The sequence below is a fragment of the Lycium barbarum genome, chromosome 3 (genome assembly GCF_019175385.1).
Source record: "Lycium barbarum isolate Lr01 chromosome 3, ASM1917538v2, whole genome shotgun sequence".
NCBI classification, from domain to species: Eukaryota; Viridiplantae; Streptophyta; class Magnoliopsida; order Solanales; family Solanaceae; genus Lycium; species Lycium barbarum.
In genome coordinates this window covers 98,059,974-98,078,540 of record NC_083339.1, presented here as the reverse complement: position 1 = coordinate 98,078,540, position 18,567 = coordinate 98,059,974, and the positions used below count along the sequence as shown (strand labels likewise).

Genomic DNA, 18,567 nt, shown 5'->3' with positions numbered 1-18,567 from the left:
CCCCTGTTCTGCATTTGAGGAAGGTTACGGCTTACTTTAGTTAGACTTTGATTAGTGAATCGTATGTACTGTGTAGAATTGATAGGAAAAAGTATGATTAGGTCTTCGGACATGGTGTTTGGGAGAAAGCATGATTAGGTCTTCAGACATGGTGTTTTGATTGGATATTAGCTAGGTTTGTATGACTTCTAATTTTGTGGGCTCGTCGCCATTAATTTATGTACTAAAATATGAGGTGTAGTTGTATTCATACTGTGGCATTTCCGAAAGGATTTCTATTAGTTTGATTGTTGTTGAGGGTGGTTAGTTGCCCTTTTGTTGTGATTAGACTTATCGCCTAAATTGTCGTGTTATACTCATCTCACGACCCAAACTGATGAGTCGGGGCGAGTGTCTGACATCTAGCCACCAAACACCCCTATACTCATATCTAAATCTTACTGAACATCAAGGGCCTATAAATAACTTAAATTAACCACATAAATAGGCAACTTCATGAACTCTGAACAATTTGTATACACATAAACATACTAAAGAACAGTGCAAGCCAGCTAGGCTGCTACATATACTGTACACAAAAGAATAGAAGCCGACAAGGCTACATCATCTCACTAATACATACAACTGTCTACAGACCACTACTGGAATAAAAGCTGTAGAAAGGACGGGACAGGGCCTCGTCAGACCCATGTGCATATATATCTCAAAAGGATAGCATACAAAAATAGACTGCAATTCCGGATCAATGGAGCGCACTGACCACTGCTGGATAGAAGTCCTACTAAGCTGGATTACCTGTCGGTCTACCTGATCCTACCGGCATGAACGTAGCCCCCCGAGCAACGGGGAGTCAGTACGAATAATGTACTGAGTATGTAAGGCATAAGAGAAATATATATATATATATATAAGAATCATAAATAAGATCTGAACTCATAAGCTTAAACGACTATCTACATGTACTTGTATGAACTAGTATCTGTATGAATCTGTATAACTGACAATGCCTTTGTGGGCGCATAATCTGCATGCTCATGCCTATCAATGTAGGTCATACGTATATATGTGCGTATATAATGCCTATCAAGCCTCTATGGCATCCCATCATATCATATCGGTCTCTCTGCGGCTATCATCATATACATTGCTGCAGTACGTGCAGCCCAATCCTTATATCATCATAGTGCACCAGCTGATCAGGTGGTAATGCGTGTATAATGCCTATCTCTCTCCTCATACCCCACATATATCTATTATTTGCGAATTTAATGCCTTCTGGTCACGGGTCAATGCACATCGATATATAATGAATGTAATGCATGAATAAACTGTATAGATAGAACTGGATACACAAAACTGGACCCGTGAACAAAAGGAATTATCATAAATGGGGTACATGAACATCAAATACTGAAGTACTCTTAATGCTTCTAAGAGTAGAGTAATATGAAAGCTCGCTTACTTGCTCATTGGCTCATATCATAGGATCATGCCAAAGGAAAGAAAAGATAGTCTTAACATGCCTCGAACTGTATCCAATCGTCCAACTTCTAATCCTCGACCTCGTAAGTCTACAATCAAGGTAACGTAGGCCTTAATTAGACTATTTACCTCGCCTACTAATTATTTGAATACGAATAGAGCTTATCAAATTATGGGCAACATTTCCCTTATAAGCTTAACAATCCTTCAACTTGCCATTCAATCCAGCATCAACCACAACAATAATAACAACACTTATATATATAGAAATATACTCAAATCTATTCCCAATCATCTCTTAAAATAGCCCCAAATTACTATCTTAACCTTTATCATCTTACCACTTCCACAAATACCCTCTCTTTGCTTAAAACCACTAATATCCTCGATAAATAACTTAAATAGAAGGGCAGAAATCATTTGCATACCTTGAGGGGTCTAAAATTCCAAGAATCACTTCAACTCCAACTTTCTAAGCTTCACAACCTTGAATCAACCCTAGAAACAACCTTCTTCTTGACAAGCACGGGTTCACGTGGCTCGGATCTTATATAGCCACCTCAGACTGAACCTTCTATCCTTGGTTCGTAACCGACGGACCTGTCTATCCAATATAGCCACTAGAACCTCTTCGCATGACATCTACTCAGTCACCTGGATATCATCTACTGGTACAACTCTTGAAGGATCTTCGATGCATTTACGAAGCATAGACACATGAAATACCGGATGTACAGACTCCAACTCAGAAGGCAAGTCTAGCTCATATGCCACCTTACCCACAGTATGAATAATCTGATATGGCCCAATATATCGAGGGCTCAACTCACCCTTCTTACCAAACCTCATCACTCCTTTCATAGGTGAAACTTTTAGGAAAACCCAATCGCCTACTTCAAAATCTAACTTGCGTCATCGATAATCTGCATAAGATTTTTGTCAACTCTGGGCTGTTAGCAACCTTTCTCAGATCCTTTTCACCTTATCAACTGCTTACTGAATTAAGTCTGGGCCTACTAACTGATTCTCCCCGATATCAAACCATCATATGCGCGACCTATATCTCCACCCACATAAGGCCTTATACGGAGCCATCTAAATACTGGAATGGTAAATATTGTTATATTCTAACTCGATAAGAGGCAAATGGTCATCCCAACTACCTTGAAAGTCAATCACACAAGCCCTCAACATATCCTCAAGTGTATGTATAGTACGCTCCGGCTTCCCATCCGTCTGCGGATGAAATACAGTACTTAGACTCACCTGATTCCCTAATCCATGCTGAAAAGACTTCCAAAATTTAGCCCCTATCTGAAATAATAACTGTAGGAACACCATGAAGTCGTACAATCTCCTTAAGATAAAGCTTCACACAATCCTTGGCTGCATAAGTAGTTCTGACAGGCAGAAAGTGGGCTGACTTTGTGAGCCTATCAACTGCAACCCATATGGAATCATACTTCTGCAGAGTAAGGGGAAAACCTATAATAAAATCCATATTAACTACCTCTCACTTCCATGATCGAATCTCCATAACCTGCAACAGACCTCCGGGCTTCTGATGCTCTATCTTGACCTGTTGACAATTTGGACACTAGGCAACAAATTCAGCTATATCTCTTTTCATACCATCCAACCAATAAACTTTCTTGAGATCACGGTACATTTTTATTGAGCCTGGATAAATAGAATAGAAAAAGTAATGTACCTCCCCCATAACCTACTGACGGAGTCCAGCAATATTAGGAACACACAATCTACCTCGATACCTGAGTACTCCATCACCTGTAATCATAACGGGTGTCTTTTCTTTCTGAGGTGCTCTATCTCAGTAATGAACTAGAACAGGGTCTTCGTTCTGATGTTCTTTTATTTCTCCTACCAAAGATGACACTGCTATGTCTTAAACAGTAACTCTTGCATCACCTGAATCTATCAATCGAACCCCGACGCTAGCTAATCAATGAACTTCATGGACCATTTCTCTTCTCCCTGGCGGCACATGTAACAAGCTACCCATAGATTTACGACTGACGACATTGGCTACTACATTAGCTTTCCTAGGTTGGTACAGAATATCCACATCATAGTCTTTCAACAACTCTAACCATCGCCTCTGACACAGATTCAAGTCCTTTGGCCTTCATATTTTCAAAGCGTGAATCACATCCATTAGCTCAAAATTATAGGTTGGGTAATTCTTCTCGTGCTTCTTCAGCTGTCTAGAAGCATAACCGGCAACCTTACCATGCTGCATTAAAACACAGCCCAATCCAATGTCTAAAGCATCATAATATACCACATAGCCATATGCTCCTTCCGGAAGAGTCAAAACAAGTGCTAAAGTCAGCTTATCCTTCAACGTCTGAAACTCTGCTCACAAGCATATGTCCATTGGAACTTACTGATTTCTGAGTCAACTTAGTCAATGGGGCTGAAAGAGAGGAAAATCCTTCTACAAGACTTTTATAATAACCTGCCAAGCCCAAGAAACTACGTATCTCCGTTGGTTTCGTGGGCCTCAGCCAATCGTTCACAGTCCAATCTTTTAGGCATCCACTCTAATGCCTTCTTCTAAAATAATGTGACCCAGAAAAGCCAAAGAGTTCAACCATAGCTCACACTTGGAAAACTTGGCATATAGTTCTCTTTTTCGAAGAACCCCAAGCACCGCTCGTAGATGTTTTGCATGATCAGCCTCTAATGGTGAATAAACCAGAATATCATTTATAAACATAATCACGAACAAATCTACGAAGGGTCTGAATACACGATTGATCAAAATCCATGAATACGGCTAGGGCATTAGTTAGCCCGAACGACATAACATGGAACTCATAGTGGCCATATCTAGTCTGGAATGTCCTCTTCCTCCCCCCTAACCTAGTGGTATCCTAATCTCAAGTCTATCTTCGAGAAATATTTAGCACCTTGCAACTGGTCAAATAAATCATCGATCCTCGGGAGCGGATACTTATTCTTTACAGTCGCTTTATTCAATTGCCTATAATCAATACACATTCGCAAAGAGCCATCCTTATTTCTTACAAATAACACCGGCGCTCACCACGGCCAAGTACTAGGCCTAATAAAACCTTTTTTGAGTAAATCCCGCAATTTCTCCTTCAATTCTTTCAACTCCATCGGTGCCATCCTATATGGAGGAATAGATATCGGCTGAGTATCTGGCAATAAATCAATAATAAAATCAATCTCTCTCTCTGGAGGAATGCATGGAAGCTCATCTGGAAACACTTCTGGAAACTCATTAACCACAGAGACAGACTGAAGAGTCGGCGGCTCTGGTTGCACATCTTGAACTCGAACTAGGTGAAAAATATACCCTTCTCTGATTATCTTCTCTGCCTTAAGGTAGGAAATAAACCTACCCTTCGGCAAAACGGCATTACCCTTCCCCTCAAGAACTGGCTCATCGAGAAACTAAAATCAAACTATCTTTGTTATGCAATCAACATTAGCATAACAAGAAGCCAGCCAATCCATCCCCATAATAATGTCCAAATCAATCATATCTAACTCAATCAGATCCGCTAGGGTATGACAATTACAAACTATAACAACATACCCGGTATACTCGCCTGGCTATAACCGGATCCCCAACTGGAGTAGACACCTTAAACGGCCTAATCGACTCAGGCTCTATCCCAAACTTGCCAGCAAAAAATGGTGTAACATATGATAAGGTAGAACCTGGATCAATCAGCTTATAAACATCATGGGAGGAAACTGATAATATACCTGTAACAATATCCGGAGACGTCTCAGGATCCTGCCTACCGGCCAATGCATATACCCGGTGCTGAGGACCGCTCGAGCTGGATGCTCCACTCCTCCCTCTACCCCGTCCTACTGGTGTCAGAAAAACTTACCCATAAGGGCGCACTGTATAAGAAGAGCCAGCCATAGACCCTGTAGGCTGAACCATACCTTTACCAACCCTCATCGGGCACTCCCTCATCCTGTGGCCTGACTGACCACGAGCATAACAACCATCCAACCCCAATCTACACTGCCCATCGTGTAGCCTACCACACTGAGCACACCACGGCAAGGGTGGCCATACCTGGCCTGACTCTGTTCAGTACTGAGAGCCTGATACACTAGACTCTGGCCCACTCCTGAATAAGAAGGCCGATCAAACCTCGGACCTGGAAACCGTGGAGGTGCGCTCCCTACTGAATGGAATGGATATCGGGGATATTGTTGTGTCTGTCCTCCCCTGGACTCACCCCCGATCTCTAACGACCTAGCCCTCTTGCCATGGCCCCGGTCACGGTCACGTTCACGTTCTGTCGTCCGCTGACGCTCTCCTCTAAATTTGTGCATACGCCTGTATACGAGAGATATCCATGGCCGGCTATAATGTGGTAGTCGTACAAGCATCTATCAAATGTGGCCCTAGACCAGCCACAAAGCGATGAACTTTCTCCATCTCACCTACCATGGCGGGGGCGTATCTAGCCATAGAATCAAAATATACACAATACTCCCGGACGCTCATACTGCCCTGCTCAATACGCAGAAACCTGTCTGCTCGGGCTCGTTAGAACTCTGGTGGTAAATAATTGCAAATAAAAGCATCTAAAAACTCTCGCCAAACAGCTAGAGGGGCATTCTCTCCCACAGATAACTCCCAAGTCTGAAACCACTGTAATGCAATATCACGAAGCCAACTCCACAGAATCGACCTTATCCGCGTGCATAACTCTTAAGGTCCTCTTTATACCATCAATGAAATCCTTAGGGTCCATATTTTGCTTTACCACCGAATACTCTGGAGGACCTAACCTAAGAAAGGGCTTAACCCTTGAACTACCGGCCTTGTCTGCCTGGTCAATACCAACTCCCTGCCACTGAGCATGGGCGGCAACTAATCTGGTCAATAACTGCACAACATCCCGCACATCCTGGCCCGGTACATCCGGCTGAAGAACTGGGGCAGGTGCTGGAGGTGAGGTATGCGATGTCTCAGATGGCCTCTCACTCTGAATCTCATCCTGGGCCCTTGTGGCATGTCGAGTACGGCTAGTGGCCTCACTAGCCACTCTCTTGCCCTTCTGGGCAGCTGTAGCTTTCTTACGGGGCAACGCTGAAATCAGAACAATTCATCAAAAAGCAAACGCTTAACACAGGGATCTATCGCACAATCTAAGAGAGAAATAACGACATCTTCCAAAATGTCTTGTAGCCTCATGTTTATAAGTGTGGTGCACAACATGCCCATAAAAAAGACTCTACTAGACACGGTTTGTAGAAAACCCTAGGACGGAACTGCTCTGATACCACTTCCGTCACGACCCAAACTGTAGAGTCATGACGAGTGTCTGATCTCTAGCGACCAAACACCCCTATATTCATATCTGAATCTTACAAAATATCAAGGGCCCATAAAGGACTTAAACTGATCTCATAAATAGGCGACATCATGAACTCTGAACAATCTGTATACACATAAACATACTAACGAACAGTGCAAGCCAGCTCGACTGCTACACATACTGTACACAAAAGAATAGAAGCCGACAAGGCTATATCATCTGACTAATACATACAACAGTCTACAGACCTCTGCTGAAATAATAGCAGTAGAAAGGACGGGACAGGGCCCCCTTATACCCAAGTGCATATACCTCTCAAAAGGATAGCATACCAAAATAGACTGCAACTCCGGATCAATGGAGCGCACTGACCACAGCTGGATAGAAGTCCTACTAAGCTGGACCACCTGTCAGTCTACCTGAACCTGCGGGCATGAACGCAGCCCCCCGAGCAACGGGGAGTCAGTACGAATAATGTACTGAGTATGTAAGGCATAAGATAAACACACACACACACACACACACACACACACACACACATATATATATATATATATATATATAAGAATCATGAATAAGATCTGAACTCATAAGCTGAAATGACTATCTGCATGTACTTGTATGAACTAGTATTAGCATGTATCTACATAAATTTGTATAACTGACAATGCCTCTGTGGGCGCATAATCTGTGTGCTCATGCCTATCAATGTAGGTCATACGTATATATGTCCGTATATAACGCCTGTCAAGCCTCTATGACATCCCATTATATCATATCGGTCTGTCTGCGGCCATCATCATATACATTGTTGCGGTAGGTGTAGGCCGATCCTTATATCATCATAGTGCACCAGCTGATCAGGTGGTAATGGGTGTATAACACCTATCTATCTCCTCATACCCCACATATATCTATTATTCGTGTATATAATACCGTTTGGTCACGGGTCAATGCACATGGATATACAATAATTGTAATGCATGAATAAACTGTATACATAGAATTGGATACACAAAATTTGACCCATGAACAGAAGGAATTATCATAAACGAGGTACATGAACATCAAACACTGAAGCACTCCTAATGCTTATAAGAGTAGAGTAATATGGAAGCTCGCTTACTTGCTCGTTGTCTCATATCATAGGATCATGCCAAAGGAAAGAAAAGATAGCCTCAACATACTTCGAACTGTATCTAATCGCCCAGCTTGTAATCCTCGAGCTCGTAAGTCTACAATCAAGATAACGTAGGCCTTAATTAGATTATTTACCTCGCCTACTAATTATTTGAATATGAATAGAGCTTAACAAATTATGGGCAATATTTCCCTTATAAGCTTAACAATCCTTCAACTTCCTATTCAATCCAACATCAACCACAACAACAATAACAACACTTGTATATTTAGAAATATACTCAAATCTATCCCCAATCATCTTTTAAAATTGCCCCAAATTACTATCTTAACCTTCATCAACTTACGACTTGCACAAATACCCCCTCTTTGCTTAAAACCACTAAAATCCTTGATAAATAACTTAAATACAAGGGTAGAAATCATTTGCATACCTTGAGGGGTCTAAAATTTCAAGAATCACTTCAAATCTAACTTCCTAAGCTTCACAACCTTGAAAAACCCCTAGAAACAACCTTCTTCTTGACAAGCACGGGTTCACGAGCCTCGGATCTTTCCAAATCACCACTAATAATGATGGAAAATGTTGGGAGAGAAAATACTAGGGTTTCCCTGATCTGGAATGGAGGAAAATGTGAAATAAAGTGGTGAACGACATATTTATACTCGGAGTGAAAAATTTACAGTGGTGCAGTTCGACGAGCGGGTCGATGACCCGTCGACGTGTCGACGATCCTTCAACCTGCGCCTGTAGATTCAAGGCTACGGAACCCTATCGATGTCGGACAACGACTGTCCGTGAAATTGCCAGGAACAACTGCAGGTACTCTTGTACACGGGGCAAGACTTTCTAATTCAAAAACTCGGGCTCGAGTCTCTATTCCAAAGGCATACCCGACTAGGAAACCATAGGTTCTCCTACAATGAAAACGAGAGGTGTAACAACTCAGTTCTCTCTTATTGTGACATATTATTGGAGAAAGGAAGGATAATGAGTTTAGGCTTGAACTGTGATATAAACTTATGACAGTATGCAGATTAAAACTAGATGTATGATTTACTATTGATGATAGTATATAGAGAAAAAGCATCAATATTTGTATGCAGAGCTTACTACAAAACTAGCTATAGCATACACATAATGTACAATCTAGTTGAATGTATTACAACATTTAATAGTGAACACATTTTAAAGACAATCAGGCCGAAGCAAAAATAATAGTGAGGAAGAACCTTAGGCCCAAATAGCATCACTTATGAGAAATATAACAAAACTGGGCTAACTAATGAATTACACTTAGTCACTTAGAAAAAAACCAAGAAACTGGCCCTAAACTCCCAGACTAATACAAATATTAAAGCCAACAGACTCATAGCAGTGATATGCACCATATATGTTGGATATACCAACCTTTATACACTTTTGAGGTGTATAGAGTTTGAGTATATTTTATATATCTGGGTATATCCTTTCATTTATTGTTGAAAAAAAAACCACTCTACAAAGAAGATGATGAAACAGAGATTATAAACCCTTAAATGTAGAAGTTTCAACCCAGCAAAACAGACAGAATCAGGAAAAAAGAAGGAATTTACAAGTCAAGTGTCAAGAAGATATGTGATTATGCATATTCCTACTCTTTTTTTTACTCAATATCAAATGAAAGCCTCTTGCCAACTTAGTTTTTTTTAAGCCCATGATCACACACTTACTACATATTAATTCTAAAACCAACTTTGCAAATAAGTCCATTGGTCAGACACATATAGAGAGAAATAAATGTACATAGTTGCAAGACAAGAGCATAAACAAACAGGGCAAACAAATTTTGAAATCACTTTCTTTTCAAACTAAGCAACAATGATAATGCTATCGCTATTGCAAACTGAGACATGTCCTACACAAAACTGCCTCATGAGCCAATTTGTAACAGATTTGAAGGACCAACATCTCATCACTTTTTACCCAAACACAAGATTCTTGACTGTTATCATGAGTCTTGCAGACCATAAAGGCCAATTTTAGAAAATACTAAATACGAATTCTAACACTTAGAACTCATTCTAGGAACCCCCCCCCCCCCCCCCCCCCTTTTTTTTTTTATTAAAACCATTTAATCAACTTGATGGCATAAGCTTCATACTTTCCAAGGAGCATGTAAAGATCTTTGTTACCACAGACAAGTCAATTTAATATTTAAAGGTACAATTCCAGTCCAAAACAAAACCTCAAAAGATTCATGTACCATTTGATTCTGAAATTCACTAAGAGTGGTGTGCAGGCAGTTTCAGAGCAAAGCAAATCAATAAACAAACACTACTATGAACTAGGCAAAATACACCTATTTTTGACAAAGCGCCATGATTTACACAAGTTGTTTTTCATAGTGAACTAACTAGCTTAAGCAAAGCCAAGCTTGACATGTTAAGACATCAGATTTAGTAGAAGTTAACATAAGATAGGAGCAAAAAGTTTAAAAATTTTCTAATTCAATTGGATCAACCAAAAAAGTTCCCCAGACTTAAAATCATTGTAGTACTGCCCATCAAACATGAGACCGTTTTGCCAAACAGACCAAAAAAACTATCCTAGGAGAGTTATAGCAAAAAAACAGTCAAGTTAAAACTTAAGTTTACTGATCACATTCAAACTAACAATATCTAATAACCATCTAATTGTTTCCCCACAAGATAATAATACACATTGTTAAAGTCAACAATATCTAACAGTCATCTAGCCAGCTCCCAACAAAGCAACAACCTTATTTAAGCAACACAATACAGGTTTGGACATGAATAAATTTAGGCATGAAATAACTAGAAGAAGGGCACATTTGGCCACACAGATCAGACACATAACTAAGTCAAGACAAATAACTTATGATGTGGCTAGTTTGATTTTAACAGTGCATAAGCACCCTTTCTTCATCATATCAAGACTTAAACTATAGAACCCTATTTTTTTATTATAAACAGTTTATATTAGGCTAACAAATGAAGCATGTTTGGTTGGGATTGATCAAGTTATTAACGCCAAAGTCAATACAGTATATCTTTATTTAGCCAAATTATCTAAATATGTTGAGCAAACCCAGTTATTGAAAGCAGAATTAATGTTCATCTAATCAACATATTTTAAACTTAACCCACATAATCTTTCCTACTTCCACTAAATCAGACTAAGTAGATATACATATCTAACTAATCACACACATAGACTACATTTTATTAAACAAAACAAAACAAGCTTAACTGAGCAAATGAACATACTGCAAACTACTAAGGAAAACAAAAATAGAAAGAAAATTCAAAGGAAAATTACCTCTTTTTTTTTTGCTGCATTTTAGTCGAAATTCGAACTTGTAGACCTCAAATATTCCCAAAATGCTTAGAATTACCCAGAAAACCGCAGAACCACAACAAATAGACTTTTAAAATTTTTAAACCTGGTTGAAAATTAAAGGTTTCAAGCAAACAAAGCCAAAAACTTAGGTACTCTACCTTTATCTCTGCAAATGAAAGTGTTCAAATGCTCAGATCTGCCAAAAGCCTCTTCCAAAATGTAGTTTGGGGTTCCTATAAGAAACCCCAACTCCCCGATGTGGGACAAGCTCGTATTTTCGAACAAGCCTTCTTTCTTCACAAAATCAAAGGTCAAGATTTGCTTAAAACACATCAATAGCCAGTATTGCCCCAAAATAAATCAAATCCGCTTAAATCCTTTAGGACCAACAAAAATACTAGATCCAAATCAAGAAAAAACAAAATCCATTAAGGATTCAGTCATGCCCGTTGAAAGAAAGCAGAAAAAGTAAAAAGGATGCGAGATAATACCGCGTTTGGAAAAGGATCGATGAAAAATGGTTGAGATATGGCAGAGCAATAAATGATCTTGCCATTCTCAGCCTTGCAAAGGTAGTACCACCAACAAGGACCCACAAAATTGCCCGATCCGATAACGTGATGAGGATAAAGAAGGAAAGGGTGTAGAGGTGGCTAGGGTTGCCTCTCTCTCGTTTTCATTTTACCAAATGAGACCCTTATGACCTATTTGTGTATTTGTGTGTGTAAGTGGACGGGTGGGTAGGGTCTGGCCCTTCATTAGGCTAGGCTCGGCCGAAATAAAAGGAATTTAAGGGGGCCCAATTTCAATTTACATATATACATGATATATACGCATATACATGTATATTATATATATCATGTATGTATGGGTGCGTGGGTACGCATGGATTAAATAAATAGCCCCATTTTTTGAAAGATGCACATTATAAAATATATAAGAAATAATAAAATCCATTTAAAGCTAATTTGTCAGATTTTTTGAAAAGCTAATAAAATATAACTCCGATTTTAAAGAGGTAATAAAAGTAGTTGCGATTTTAAAATGATACAATAATGATAAAAGAGCTAATAATAATAAAAGTAACTCAGATTTTAAGGAAGATAATAATAATAAAGGTAACCAGATTTAAAAAGAGATAAGTAAAACTAAGAGGTGACTAAGCCCTTTTTTTATTCTTTTTTAAAAATTACCTTAATTAAATTTGGCTAGTTTCCATAATTGGCTAATAATTAATTGCTTTAATCATAGCCGCTTAATGACAATTTCAAAATTAATTATAGTTAAAACTAAGTTAATTATGATAAACGGCCAAATTTGATTACATGAGAAATGAGGGGTAAAATGGTCAATTTACTTAATTAATCAATTTTCCTTGAATTAAAACAGAGTGAAATACTTTGTAAATTGCTATTTTGACAATTTAGACAATTAAGTAAAATATTCACGAAAAAATATAACTTTCTTCTTGATTAATTTTTAAAAAAAAGTGTAAAAATTGTAAAAATACTCAAATTAACTCAAAATATTATGGAAATCATCTTATCAAACAGACTTGGCAAAATATAGCCTTAATAATTTTTTAGAAAATTATTTTGACTTTCGAAAGGCATACTTCCCTCTGTTTAAGATCTCAAGGACTCTGGCTAATTAAAGTAAATTACGGCAGGTAAAAAATTAGGTGTCAAAAACTGTCCCTTCAGTGTTCGAGGATGGCGGGACCATTCTCGAGCAACGAAATTTGACTAACCCTAACTTTTGACTGACCCAAGTCACATTGCCCCTCATTTTTGTGCAATTTTTCAAAATGTATGGCCCGACCCTGATTTCTGGGCTTCCTACATATCTCAGTTTTTATGAAAATTCAGGCCATTTGTAGTTTGACTCAATTATGACTTCTAAATGAAAATTAAAGCAAATTCTCAAATCCCCCAGCTGTTAAGCTGGGAAGCTCGGTGTGATTGGTAAGAGTGTGACTGACTCTCTGGCATTGAGTCCCCCTACATATCCCTGTTCTTGGGAATCAAGTCACTTGTAGTTCGACTCGATCGGAGGAAAAGGATATCCCTTATGTGGGAAGGCCTTTGTGTGTTACGGTGTGCGTCCGACCGGTTGCAGAATAAATAAATAAATAAATAAATAAAAACAAAGCATGTAAGCAAATAAATAATTTTGTGTGGCTGAGCATAGTGGGGAATGGTCTTCCAAGTCTAGGCCGGAGAGCTTGACTCACACGGGCACTTTATTTTTACCGGCTGCGTAAGGAAAAGTTCCACGTTTACTCCGCAATCTGTCTAGATTTGATTTGATCAGCCTGCTCCTTGGCAGCTACCAATCTGCTTCCATCTGCTGAGTAACATTGGTTTTTGGATGACGAATACTGCGATCATCTGACCGAATTTACATCGTCTTCCCTTTTTAACGGATACTGCTATCTCATGACTAGTTTTACATCGCATTGCTGTCTTGTCATATCCCATAATTTATATGCATGGCCCTCTTGACAATTAAAATAAAATGCTCTCTTGGCATGTCTATATGAATGGCCTTCTTTGCAATTGAAATAAACGACCTTCTTAGCGATTAAAATAAATGGCCCTCTTGGCATGTTTTATGAATGGCCCTATTGGCATGTTTGTATGAATGGCCCTCTTAGTAGAAGGAAAATAAACGTTTAATGGCCCTCTTAGCGGTTTTTATGAATGGCCCTCTTGGCATGTTTGTATGAATGACCCTCTTGGGAGCAAGAAAGTAAACGTGCAATGGCCTTCTTGGCAATTTGTATGAATGGCCCTCTTGGCAGCAACAAAGTAAACGTGCAATGGTCCTCTTGGAAGTTTGTATGAATGGCCCTCTTGGAAGCAAGAAAGTAAACGTGCAATGGCCCTCTTGGCAGTAGGGAATATGATGGAGATAATTGATATGGCCCTTGCGGCTGGATGATCTTTCTTTCGTCCATAGTGTGGGTTGTGACCCTCGAGGTCGAATATGCCCTTTTGTCTTTGTCATGACTCTGTTGGTCGAGTATGTCTTTACGCTCATTCATTATGACCATTTTAGCCTGATATGTCTTTCTTACATCCTTTATGCCGGTTGTGACCCTCTTGGTCAGGTATGCCGTGTAGTTTTACAACGACCCCATTGGCCGGTGATTTTGCCATTATGGCCTTTTGTTCTTTGTGGGCCCTTATGGGTAGGTGTTTACTCTCATGGCGTTTCGATCCTTTGATAGCCCTTATGGCCAGATATTTGCCCGTGTGGCATTTTAATCTTTCGTAGCCCTCGTGGCTAGATATTTGCCCTTACGGCATTTCGATACTTTTATAGCCATTTTGGATAGATATTCTCCCTTATGACGTCTTCGCTCATTTTGCAGCCCTCGTGGATTGATATTCGCCCTTATGGAGATTTGATCTTTCTATAGCCCTCGTGGCTAGATACTTGTCCTTATGCCGTTTTTGCTCATTTTGTAGCCCTCGTGACTAGATATTCACCCTTATGGCATTTTGATCTTTTTATAGCCCTCATAGCTAGATATTTTCCCTTATGGTGTTTTCGCTTATTTTATAGCCCTCGTGGCTATCGATTCGCCCTTATGGTATTCTGCTTGTTTCTTAGCCTTTGTGGCTTTTGCCCTTGGTGATAGTTTAAAATCTTTCATAACCGTTGTGGCTGGATATTTATATTCCGAAAGTCGGATGTCAACGGCGGTCTAGACCTTCTTTGGCTAAACTTTTCCTGCACATGAAGCATGTTTAGAAAAAGGATCATCTTCCGACGTCCTGGGGACCTGCATCGGAAATGGTTTAGTTTTTTCCTATTTTAAGTTGATCCGTATTGCCAGTGCTGTCGCATCTTCGGCTTTCTAGACCCAAAATCCCTTTAGCTCCGGTATTCAAAAGATAAACCCATTCCCATTATGCAGAAAAATCATTTTTTTGTGATGCTACCATAAGGGTATTTAATTTGTGGAAAAATAAAAGCATTATTAATTTTCATGATATGCACTCCGAACGAGGGAGATCCTTTCTTCGATGACTGGGGTTTTTGCTTCCTTACGCGGAATGTTTTAGACCTTTTCTCAAAAATTCTGGCCCAGTTTAAATTTCGATCTATCAATTCTTACGCCGAATCTTTTTGGAAATTTTGAGGTCTCCTCAAAATTTCTGCCCTAGTTTAGAGTCTTGGGTTAGCTGAATTTTTTGTAGTTGCTTGACGGCGCGGATTTTGGAGATCCTCTCAAAAATTTTGCCCCAGTTTGGCGTGCAGCAGTCCTCGTACCTCTGTGAAGTCATATCTCTAAGGCTTCCTAGGGGTTTTCTTGGGTTTTTCTTTTGATGCGACCGAACTCAAAGAGCGCTTACGTATCCTGTCGCAGCAGGAAATCAGATTGTACATTGTTCAAAAATAAAATAATGGATTTCTGGTTTTTACTAATAAAGTGATCGGGTCCCTAATGGACTGCCTACATATTCTGCTGTGGGGAAATCAGTTCATTGCGTTCATATTACAAAAGATGTTTTGTTTAGACTATCTATTACAAAATGATTACAAACAAAAAGGATATAACTAATACAAGAAAATGGCATAATGATTACAAGCGGAGAGTACTATTACAAACTAAGAGCTCCTTCTTCATGCATAGTAGTGCTTGATTGCATCTGAGTTGCTCGGTTTCGGCCACTCTTGACCATCAATTTTCGTCAGTATTTCTGCTACTCCGGAGAGTACTTTGCGGATTACGTAAGGCCCTTGCCAGTTGGGAGAAAATTTCCCCTTTTATTCATCTTGGTGCAGAACAATCCTTTTGAGCACCAGTTGCCCGATCTGAAAAAGTCTGGTTCTGACTCGCTTGTTGAAAGCTCTCGCCATCCTTTACCGGTACAATTGACTGTGACATACAACAACCATCATTTTCTCATCAATTAAGGCCAATTGCTCAAATCGAGCTCGAACCTATTCGACATCGTCTAATTCTAATTTTGCTCCCTAAATGATTCTTACGGAAGGTATCTCAACTTCAGCGGGTATGACGGCTTCGGTTCCATAGACCAACAGGTATGGAGTCTTTCCTGTTGAAGTCCTAGCTGTAGTATGGTATCCCAGTAGAGCATAAGGCAACTACTCGTGCCAACCCTTATGATTATCAGTCATCTTCCTCAATATCCTCTTGATATTCTTGTTGGTTGCTTCTACGGCTCCGTTCATTTGCGACCGCTAAGCAGTCGAGTTTCGATGGGTGATCTTAAATTGCTCATAGATATCTTGCATCAGGTGGCTATTCAGATTCACTCCGTTTTCTTTTATAATGGACCCGAGCACACCGAATCCGCATATGATGTGGTTTCGCACAAAGTCCACCACCATTTTCTTTGTTACCGATTTGTGAGACGTTGCTTTCACCCACTTGGTGAAATAGTCAATGGCAACCAAGATGAACCGTTGGCCATACGAGGGTGCGAGTTGAATGGGTCCAATAACATCCATGCCCCAAGCGACGAAAGGCCATGGTGAGCTCATAACATTAAGCTCACTCGGAGGGACTTTGATCAGATCACCGTGGATCTAGCACTGATGGCACCTTTGCACATATTTGCAGCAGTAACTCTCTGCAGTCATCCAATAATATTCGGCTTGTAGAATCTTCTTTTCTAGTACGAATCCATTCATATGGGGTCCACATGTTCCCGCATGTACTTTCTCTAGAAGTCTGGTGGCTTCGCCGGCATCTACATATCAAAGCAGACCCAAATCCGACATCCATTTGTATAGTACCTCTTTGTTTAGGAAGAAACCATTCGCCATTCTCCGGATGGTATTCTTTTGTCCATTTGTAATGCCTTCGGGGTATTTTTATCCTTCCAGATACATTTTGATGTCACTGTACCATGGCTTGACATCTGGCTCAGCTTCCATATGGCAACAGTGGGTATGTTCTTCTTTCAGACTTATCCTTAGCGGGTCGATGTGATTGCTTCCAGGATACTGGATCATTGATGCTATTGTGTCAAGTGCATCAGCAAATTCATTTTGAGCCCTTGGCGTATGTCGAAACTCAATCTTTCTAAAAATTTAGCATAATCTCTGTGTCAGGTTCACATATGGTAAGATCTTTTCATTCTTAGTGGCCCATTCGCCTTGTACCTGTCACGACCCAACCCCGTAGGCCGTGACTAGTGCCCGATCTGGGCACCCAAACCCATCTATCAAACGTATTAATATATAGCAGAAGCCGACAAGGCTATATTCTGAATACAGATAATTTCCAGAAAAATTTCAGCAGAGTTTCCTCTGTTTCTCGGACTAACCAGAATAACCCTGTACACAGCAAACACCAACAGAGGCCACACAGGGCTAATCAAAGCAATGCACAAACATATGCGGACCGGCCGCCTCGGCGTATGGAATCGCCCAAACAACATATACACATAAGCATACAGACAGACCATAACCCACAGACATGTCCACAGACCTCTAAACTGACCGACAGAATCATATGACGGGACAGGGCCCCGCCGTACCCAACTAGTCAGATATGCAGAAATATATACATGGCGAAAGATATATATACCAAAAGTGGACTCCGAATCAAGGGAGTACTCCGAAATAGCAGAAGTGGAGCCTACAGTGGTGGATCACCGGCGTCTGCACCTGCAGGCATAAAACGCAGCCCCCCCGAAGGAAGGGGGTCAGTACGAAAGATGTACTGAGCATGTAAAGCATGGAGTACAAAAATATAGGCCACAACTGAAAGCGAACAGAATACCAAAGAGAGAAATGCCGAACAGTATATCAAAATGTTTATCAAAATCATATATACATAATGCAAACAAAATCATGCAAAGCTCAGGAACGTGGTCACCACTCCGATGCTGGTGCCACACACAGCATAACACCAGAAGGTTCAAATCTCCATACATCCCCGAACACATACATATGAGCGTATCACATCACAGCCATATCACAGCATAACTCCAAACGGAACCCGGCCCTATGGCGAGGCCTCGGGGAACCGTAACACAGCATACGGCCGAATCATCATAGAGCGCACGAATCATAACCGGCCCGGGAACCGGTGAACGAAGTCATAATAAGGCACGAGCGGAGTCGTGAGTAAACAATGCACTTTGTATATTAAAATAGCCTTTCAAAACTTGATTACTTCATAAGTCAGTTCATTAACCAAAATAGTCAAATAATTAGTTGGTACGAAAGTTCATTTCACAAAATGTTTCCAAAGTGGTACGTATGGCTCAAAAC

At 40.1% G+C, this 18,567-nt stretch overlaps 1 long non-coding RNA gene across 1 annotated transcript; it reads right to left on the bottom strand.

Annotated features, from left to right (window-relative positions):
- Positions 1-6,903: 6,903 nt before the first annotated feature.
- On the bottom strand, positions 6,904-9,334 carry LOC132633957 (uncharacterized). Its single transcript, XR_009579973.1, has 3 exons — positions 8,399-9,334; positions 7,951-8,059; positions 6,904-7,249 (listed from the first exon to the last, which is right to left on the bottom strand). It is a non-coding gene; the product is annotated as an uncharacterized LOC132633957 (long non-coding RNA).
- Between the last annotated feature and the right edge of the window lie 9,233 nt (positions 9,335-18,567).